Raw genomic sequence first — 10,432 nt, 5'->3', positions numbered from 1 at the left:
GTTTAGTTTATTGGTTGTGCTCATATCTCATCTGTCTACCTGGCTTATGTTTTACACACATATTTATGTGTTTGAGTAGAACAGTGTTAAATCAAAACTACTCTGATGTTTTTTTTTTTTTTTTGTCTGCCATCAATTTATAATATCACCCAACTACATGAACTACTAATGATAAATTTAAAATCATATACCTTTTGGTGTCCTGATAGCAAAAGTCATGCCTAGTTAACTGAGACATTTTTTTTTTTTTGTCAATCAAAATATGCTTGAGCGTATTAAATTGAATATATACTTTGTGATAGGTTTTTGTGGATACCTAAAGTAATAAATCTAGAAGTATTTGGTATGACTTTTGACAAGCTGAAAAAGGTTTGAGAAATATATTGAGCGATATTTTCTTGTGGTTGAGAGAAATAATGAGCTATTGAAAATTATGGAAAAAGTTCATCTAAATAAGTCAAGTTTCATTCCCCGAAGTGAATGAAGAAATACCACAACATACCTCCTGAAGAGATAAAATAGCAAAAGATATAGATGTTATTTTGTGGTATGAAGGTCATTGCTGCACGTACCTGTCGTACGTCAAATTATCTTGGATACTTTTATTATATATCATTTCAAGGCAAATGAAAAAGATTTTATAGAATATTTTCTATTATAACCACATTGATAGCATGATTAGTTGTTATTGATTTCCCTGAAGGAAATAACAAATTCATGTATTTTTCTTGATCAAGGATGTAATATTTCTGTGGTCACCGCTAAGATACAAAATATGCAGACGTTAATAGCAAATCTCGCTGAAGGAGATGTTTGAAATACTGAAGTTTAGAACTTAATGTTTAATCATTTATAAATTGTATTGTTTTTAGATGTCCATTTAATTACTGTCCATTTCATGACACCAGCAGTGTCTAACTAAAACTCTTTTATGATACCAGCAGTATCTAAGCAATATTTGGTAGTACAAAATTAATGATCAAGGTCCAGAAGAGCCTAATCATTTGTCTACAAGTATCATGACACCAGTAGTGTCCGAACAATATGTGATTATGGAGAATAAACTAAAGGCTCCTGAAGTGCTTATATACTATTATGTCATTCATTCTAGATTGTAATATTTGAAGGTGTGATGATCGAAACACAAGTTCTAGTAAACCCGAAGTTTACTAAAGTAAATGACTATCATATTGAAGATTTAAATGATTGGAGGACTAAATATCTTCAAAATATCATGGTGGAAAAGAAATATGAATATGAAAGGTTACCCGATTTGTACTACAAATATAAGCATAATGAATTGCATGTCACAATAAACCAGAAGTTTATTGGTACAAAAATAATTCATGTCATAGTAAACCAGAAGTTTACTAAAACAAATAGCACATGACATGGTAAACTTGAAGTTTACTATTATAAATAATTTTATTAGTCGGCATGAGCAGTTTGGCTATCCCGATTCAAATATGATGTGCAAATTGAGTATTTGACATATATTGAAGAACTAGAAGATTCTTTAAAGAATTATTTTTGTTGCTTGTTCTCATGATAAGTTGATTATACTGGCTAATGTTGGGATTGAATTCCCTAAATTCTGGAAAAATATAAAAGGTGAATATGGGCTCGTTCACTTATTATGTGATGTTTTAAATAGATGCATCGATAAGACAGTCACATGTGCGTTAATTGTCAACCCGCCCGCAGTTTGATATATGAAAAGTTACTTGCTCAAAATAATTGAGTTGAGAGCACAATTTTCGGATTATGTAATCAAGATAATTAATCTTGTTAATGCTAGTTTATACCAAGCCAGTTTGGCGTTGAATGCCTCCGATAAATAGCTAAACCATTGCTTATGAGAACAAAGCTTTATGTGCAGGTCTGAGATATTATATATTGTATACAACATCACTTGTATGCTTCAGACCAATAAATTATGATAAATTCCACCCTCACAATTGGTCCAGGTTTAGGAACCAGATATTTCAATCTAACAGTTTTTATGTGTGGTATACGATTAATTAATCTACCATGATGCACAAAGATGGATTCCCCCAAAGAAGATGGGATATATGTTAGTTTTTTCTAACATAAGGGGGAGAGAATAAGCAACTAATGAATATGTTATGAATTATCATTAGTATGATCCTCATTCAAAAGATAATTCAACTCAAATGCTAGAAGCATTTGCTGACCCAAAATTAATTTCTAATTTTAGCTGCAAAATGCTCCTATTAAATTCATGTCCCTGAAGGACAGAATCTACAACATGCATGAAGTGTGGTAGACTAATCGGTTCCAAACGCAATAATCATTGAAAAGAAAGAGGAGCAAATGATCAATGATCATTATAAGGAGGCAATGTGCTCTTGAAGAGCCTACGACATAACACTTCATGAAATCTCATGAGAGGTTTAGGTACCTATAAAAATAATGGAAGTGATGAGATCTCAATAAGTTATGTCACATTGCGAACCGATACAAATAATATATAGAGTCGACGATATCTTTGGTACAATATAGCGCAATATTGTAAAAGATTGTGAGGATCTAAATTCTACGTCTATTAAAGCATGCTAACGTAGAAATTATTATCAAGTGAAATGACGCATCTTGGTAAGTGTAAAGCTTATTGGACATGTTGTTCAGACACCAGAAGATGTCACATAGTTAAATAGAAATAGATGTTGTCACAACCTATGTGAATTACTTGACAAAATTATATGAAAATTCCTGAAGAATTTTAAATGCCTGAAGCATATACAAGTTGTAGAAATTTGTTCATAATTCTCATATGAATTAAGTGAAGCAAGGTGAATGCAATTTTATCACCTTAATGAATATTTACTGACTAAGGGCACAAATAACTCTATTTATCCTTATGACTTTGTGAAAATCAAAATATGTCATATTATTGGTGCAAGTTGATTACTTGAATATTATTGAAACTCTTAAAGAGTTCCCAAAAGCAATTTATTATCTGTTGAAAGAAGTTGAAATGAGAAACTTGCAGAATTTTTTGTCCTAAGTGTCATATCTTTATGCAATTAATGCATTTATATATTTTGCTATGACTATGAGGGATTATAGTCATACGATGTTGTTTTACATGACAGTCAAGTCATATAAAGGTAACATCTGTTTATAAAGCAAGTCAGAAATGCACTTGGAGTGATTTCAATAATATTATATACCAATGCAACTCTATCCAAAGACTGAAGATGCAGCAACATACATAGCCCAACTAAAAAGAGGATTCATAAAAGCACAAGGCGGGTTTCACCAATGTTGTTCCTCACACACGAGCTCTAGAAGAATGGTGATATCAACGTGCAAGAGATTTGCTCAAGCGATAATATGACTGATTTATTCACCAAGTCTCTACCAATTGAAACTTTCGAGAAGATGGTGCTCAAGATTGAGATGTGAAGATTCAAGTTTTTGGATTGAAGTTCTCATCAGGGGGAGTTAATACACGTTGTACTCTTTTTTCCTTTCAAGGTTTTTGTCCCACTGGGTTTTTCCTTGTAAGGTTTTTAATGAGGAAACCAAATAGCGTATTATTAAAAATGTGTACTCTTTTTCCTTCACTAGATTTTTTCCCGCTGGGTTTTTTCTAGTAAAGTTTTAACGAGACACATTATCTACCAAATAGACATCCAAGGGGGAGTGTTATAAATATTATTTAAATATGGATGTCTATCTTTAGGAGAAACTTTAGGGTTTGTGACTTTGACACCAAGTTAAAAGAATCCCAAACAAGAGAAATAAAAGAATTCCTTTCTTCTCTCTTTGTCTACAATATTGTTCTTGCTTACTTTATTATTTTATAACAATAATACTTATTTGGAAAGTACCTAGTGGTCGTTTGGTACGTAGACAAAGTTATCCCAGGATTTAATTTATCTCATTTTTTGAGACTAATTTATCCCATCTAGGAGATGGGATAAAATAATTCCAGGATTAATGGGATAAGATGGAATATCCCATCTTTAAGTTTGAGATGCACTTTATACTTTGTTTGGTACAAGCAGGATAAATTTATACCTTCTACCAAATAAGGTACAAAATTAATCTCACAGTTAGTGCTGGGATATCCAGTTAATACCGTGTACGTAATGTTTATACTATACTAACTATCAAATTAGAAAATTTAACTCTTATAACCGCAAATTAAAATAATAAATTAATTACAGTAAACACCCTCAATTTTAAATATACCATGTATATGTTTAAAAAAAAATATCATACACCCCTATCATTTTTGTTTCAGTTTCTTTATTTTTACTGCCGCTTCTAAATTATCTTATATTTACTTAGTTAGGTGAAGTTTCAATTGTGTGTATTTTCCATTGTATAAGAAGTTTAAATATTTTTAGTAAAATAGGACTAATGTAATTATATTGAAGAGGTTCAAACAATTTTTTTTTTTTTGCTAAATACCTAAAGATTCTAGTTATTAATCTGTGTATGCTGCCTATTTAAGAATTTCAACAGATACATATTTCAAAAATATCTATTCTCTTTTTTAATCAAAGGCGTAAATAAAGATTTTCAATAAAAGTATTTGTTCTCTTTTTACATTTCATAAAAATAAATGCATAATATTTTAATTTGGCTTTAATAATTATATTTTAATATAATTAATTACAGATGCACCTCGTGAGAGTGTAAGTTTATGAATTGTGTCAGTATATGGTTTAAAATACAGGGGGTAATTTGAAATTGAGTCATAATGTAGGGGTGTTTAGTATAATTAATCCCTACTTTAATATAGAAATACATCATGATAGTAAATAAATATTAGAGTAAATATCAAAATTTTAAAATCTTGAATGATTAGCTGAACTTATAAAGATATTATAGAATAATATTACAAAAGAATGTGTCTATATTAAAATTAATAATGTAATAATTTCAAATGAATTGGGTTGGATTCATGTCAGGCGATCGACGACATAAGTCATTCATCTTGTAAGGAGACTGGTAGAGAAGTATAGTGTTACACCTCTCGCTTTCGTCGCAAGAAAGTCCTTGGCTTATTGGTGGTTTATTCCCTTAGTACGGAGATCCGCACCCAACTTTTCGAGATATTAAGTACCTTAACTCGCGTATACTGAAGTACAAGTATATGTTCTTTGCAATACGATAAGATTAGAAGTTAAACGAATCGAATAGACGCGAGTTGGAACGACTCAGGAAAACCTGCAGAAACCAATCCCCCTTGACGGGCCGTCGACACGTCGACGAGTCGTCGTTGTACGCCGTCGACGAGCCTCCGTCTTTGAACTTTCAGGTGGCAGGTCGACGGAGCACGTCGACGAGCCGTCGACACGTCAACAAACCGTCGATCCATCCGTCAACCCGCCTCGCTGGAACTTTCTAGTTCCACCTATATATATGCAAACTCACGTTTTAATTCATTATTTTCATCCCAAAATCAGAGAAAACCCTAAGATATTTTCCTCTCAACATTTCCCATCATATTAGAGCAAGTTTTAGCAAGATCTGAGCCCCGTAAACCCGAGCTAGTGAAGGGAAAGTTATTTCTAGGGTTCCATTCGAGTTGTTGAGCTTAGGAGTTGGAGTTGAAGTTGGATTCTTGGAATTATAGTTCCTTCAAGGTATGCATATGATTCTTATTTTGTTTTTGAGTTAATTATCAAGAGTTTTAGTGATTTAAGGTGAAGGACAAGAGGTTGTGAAGGCATAAACTAGTTTGTTGATGTGGTTCCCTTGTGGGCTGATTTTGATTAGATTTTTGGAGAGATTCTTGCTTGTTTATGTTGTCATATAATGTTATTGATGTCGTTGAAGTTGTTGTTGGTGTTTGGGTTGCATTGGAAATTGAGGGATTGTTAAGTTTACAAAGGAGATGTTGTCCGAAATTCGTTAAGTTCCTTTCGTACTTGAATTGGATAGTAAGTGACGTAAATGGTCTAATTATGGCATATGTTGTCTTGATTGTAGACTTGTGAGTTCGAGAAGTAGACGTTGGACGATTAGATACGCTCCAAGATATGTTAAGGCTGTCCTTTCTTTCAGTTTGGCATGATCCTTATGATATGGGCGAACAAACGAATGAATAAACTTCCATATTACTCTACTCTTAAAAGCATTAGGAGTACCGTAGTATTTGATATTCCTATACCTCTCTTATTATTGTTCCTTCTGTTCTTGGGTCTTGAGATCTCTTATATTGATGATGTTAGCTTAAAAGGTGTCTATCGGAGGTAGTACGACCTTATGTCATTCTGAGAGTTCTAGTTACTCATTGTACTTATGCATTGCATTCATTATACATATGCATATTGACCCATGACCAGAAGGCGTTATATACGTGTATATTATATGTATATGGGGTATGGGGAAAGGGATAAGCGTTATATACGCATTACCACCTGATCAGCTGGTGCACAATGATGATGATGATGGCCGCAGAGAGGCCGATGGGATATGATATATGGATCGAGTTGTACGTTCCACAGCACTAACATTTATGGATTGGGTTGTACGTTCCTTAGCACTAATTATTATATTATGACCTATGCATACCATACGCCCTCAGAGGCACTTTCATTTATACAAAGTTATGCAGATACTCCCAGGTGTTTAGTTACAGATGCATTCAGATACTGAGATTAGCTTTCATGTTTCAGATGTCTTTCATGATTCTTATGTACTTGTTGTTTTTATGCCTTACATACTCGGTATATTATCCGCACTGACTCCCCTATTGCTCGGGGGGCTGCATTCATGCCCGCAGGTCCAGGTAGACAGACAGGCGGTCCAGCTTAGTAAGACTTCCACTTAATTGTAGTAGGTGAGCTCCACTCATTCCGGAGCAGTAGTTTATTTTGGTATGATATTTTGATATGTACATATGGGTATGACGGGGCCCTGTCCCGTCCTTTCTACAGCTTTGTATTCTAGTAGAGGTCTGTAGACAGTTATATATAGTTGGCATGTTACGTAGCCTTGTAGCTCCTATTCTTTTGTGTACAGCGTATGTAGCGGCCTAGTTGGCTTGCACTGTTATTTCAATAGATGCATATATATATATATATACACAGGTGGTTGGGAGTTCTTGATGTTGTTCTTTCAGAGTCAGCATAGTTCAGTTATGAGTCAGATATGGGCCACCCTGTTTTTCTGTGATAGCTAAGCAAGTGTAAGGGTGTCTGGTCAGTAGAGGTCAGGCACTCGTCATGACTCACCGGTGTGGGTCGTGATAGAAGTGGTATCAGAGCAGTTTCGTCCTAGGGTTATCTATAGATCGTGTCTAGTAGAGTATTGTTTATAGGTGTGTTGTGCACCACACTTATAGACAGGAGGCTGCAGGACATTTAGGATGTTGTCATTCTTTCTCTCTTAGATCGTACGATAGAGCCGTGCGTTAAGAGTTCACTTTCTGATAATTTGTTCTGATTTCAACGATGCCTCCGAAGAAAGCTACAGCTGCCCAGAAGGGCAAGAGAGTGGCTGGTGAGGCTACTAACCATATTCAGCGGACTACCAGCGCTCAGGGCGAGTCTCAGAATGATACCCCACCCGTACTTAAGGAGCTTAGATGGGAGCCAGCCCCAGCTCCAGCACCTTCCCCAGTACCTCCAGTCCCCCAGCCAGATGCACCAGGCCAGGATATGCGGGATGCTATACAGTTGTTGACTAGTTTGGTAGCCGCTCAGGCTCAGCGTCAGGGAGTTGGTGTTGATCAGGGGGCTAGTAGTGCGAGGGTTAAGAATATTCTTGGTTTAGATCCCCCACAATTCTTCGTGTTGAGGCAGAATATGGACCCTCAAGACTTTATTGATAGTATGCAAAGGACTCTGAGGGTCATGCATGCTGATGAGGTTGAATCAGTGGAGTTGGCTTCTTATAGACTCTGTGATATTGCAGCACAGTGGTATTAGACATGAGAGCTATCTAGGGGAGAGGATGCCCCTCCAACCGTTTGGCGAGAGTTTTCAGTTGCCTTTATTCGTCATTATTTGCCGCCAGAGGTTCGGCGGGCCCGAGCAGACAGATTTTTGCATATCCAGCAGGGCAGTATGAGTGTTCAGGAGTGCAGTGTATACTTTGATTCATTGGCTAGATATTCCCCAGCTATGGTGGCAAAGATGGAGGACCGAGTTCATCGTTTCATGGCTGTTTTAGGGCCACATTTGATTGATGAGTGCACGACAGCTGCGTTACAGCCGGGTATGGATATTTCCCGTATATAGGCATACACATAGAATCTGGAAGATCGTAAGCGTCAGCGGAGGACAGAGTGTGAGCGTGACCGGGGTCATGGTAAGAGGGCTAAATCTTTATATTTTATTGGTGAGTTCAGAGGGGAACAAAGACAACAGTATTCTCGGTATCCATCCCATTCAGCCGCGAATGCACCTCTGCGGTTTCCAGTCCAGAGGTTTGATCGGTCTTCTTATTCTGGAGCGGGTCAGAGTTTTAGAGCTTCGGGTTCTCTGTACAAACTGGAGTCAGGTCAGGTGAGTCCAACTTTTCCACGGTGTGCCCAGTGACGTAAGTTACACGCTGGACAGTGTCGATTGGGATGAGATGCTTGTTATGCTTGTGGCCAGCCAGGTCACAAGATGAGGGAGTGTCCGACGAGGGGTAGCGCATGTATTGTTCAGTCTACAGGGTCCGAAGCTGGTTCTTCTTTATCTGTACGCTCTTCAGGGCAAAGTTCTCAGACACCAGCAGGATGTGATAGAGGAAGGAGTGGAGCATCTAGTTCGAGCGGTCCTCAGAACCGCCTCTATGCATTAGCTGGTAGACAGGATCGTGAGTCGTCTCCTGATGTTGTTACAAGTATACTATCAGTTTCCTCCTATGATGTATACACATTGATTGATCCAGGTTCTACCTTATCATATGTTACTCCATTTGTTGCATGCAAGTTTGGGATAGAGCCTGAATCCATTAAACCTTTTGAGGTATCTACGCCAGTTAGTGACCCAGTTATAGCTAGGTGAGTATTGTCGTACCCCATTTTAACCGGGTTAAAGTAGAAGTACAACATTTTGGTGATTCCTATTTATTTTATTTTAAGGAGTCGCCACCTAATTAATTTAACGGTGAATTAGGACACCTCGATGTTAACTAAGGTAAAGTTAAAACTAAACCTCCGTTAATAGTCTGCTTAACCAATGTGATTCTAGGTAAGGGCTCTATATTATCCTAAAGGGAAGGGGTTAGGCATCCTTTAGAATCCGCTAACTACGGTTATCCGACCAAACTTAGGTTAATTAATTTAGGTTAAATATAATGCTTAAATCTTAAGAAAAATAGGTTGTAAATGTTATTGAGGTTTTAAAGGAAACATAATAATGCTATTTAAACTAACTTGAAGAAATACATAGTAGTCCACTTAAAAATAAAACTTATAAATGTTGTTAAGCTTAAAATAATAATTTATTTTAAAAATAAGACTTGCAAAATATAATGACTTGTATATAAATAGAAGCTTTTAAGAGAAAACCTAGCCAATTTGACTTGGAATAAAATGACATTATATGAGTATAGTGATGTAGGAAATCTAGACTTGATATGAATAGAATGCAAAAGGTTCAAAATAATGTAAATGAAGCCTTAAAATTCAATTGGTTAGATATGCTTACTTAATCTAAACTATTTTATAAATAGAATGCAAAAGGTGATGGGTTTTCTTTTTCTTCCTTATTAACTTTATTTAACTATGTTCGGCTCAAAATATGTATAATCAAATTAATCTAAACTGTTTATAAAATATATTCGGATTAATATTTTTTCTATTAGTGACGTTTAATTTTCTAATATAGTAATAAACAAAACATAATTCCTTTGATTCAAAATATTCTATTTTAAAAATCAATTGTTCTGAAAGTAAGTATTAAGATACTATAAATAACTTTAATCTAAAGAGAGGAAAACGAAACTTATGGTATTAATTGAGTTTCTCTCTTAAATTTACTACCCATTATACTAAAGCTAACCCACTAAATTTGCTAAGATTCACCTAAATTAAGAAAATAAAAACAAAATAAAAAGTTAGTCACATAATACAAGTTAAAGGCACAAAATAAAATAAAAGGGGGCCAACTAATATCAAATGGGCCTGCTCGTTTTGGGCCACTGTGATCCGTAGCTGCAGTTGGGGAGAATGGGCTCAGCCCATTTGTAAACTGCTGCGCACTGTTCATGCCTATTGGGCATTGGCCCAGTATTTATGTCTTCCATTTTTTTTTGCTATGGACAGGGATGGACCGAGAGAAGATTTCGTTGGGCTTTGAGCCCAACACCGAATGCGGAAGAAGAACGAGTCTCTCGGACTCGTATGCGATGGTCATGCATAAAACGAAAGAAAAGGATTAATATGTGATCAACAAATAAAGTTAAAATGTATAATGCAAATTAAAAGAACAGACCAACGGATTACACATATACT

This window comes from Lycium barbarum, chromosome 3 (assembly GCF_019175385.1).
Source record: "Lycium barbarum isolate Lr01 chromosome 3, ASM1917538v2, whole genome shotgun sequence".
Lineage (NCBI taxonomy): Eukaryota > Viridiplantae > Streptophyta > Magnoliopsida > Solanales > Solanaceae > Lycium > Lycium barbarum.
This window is presented reverse-complemented; position numbering follows the sequence as displayed.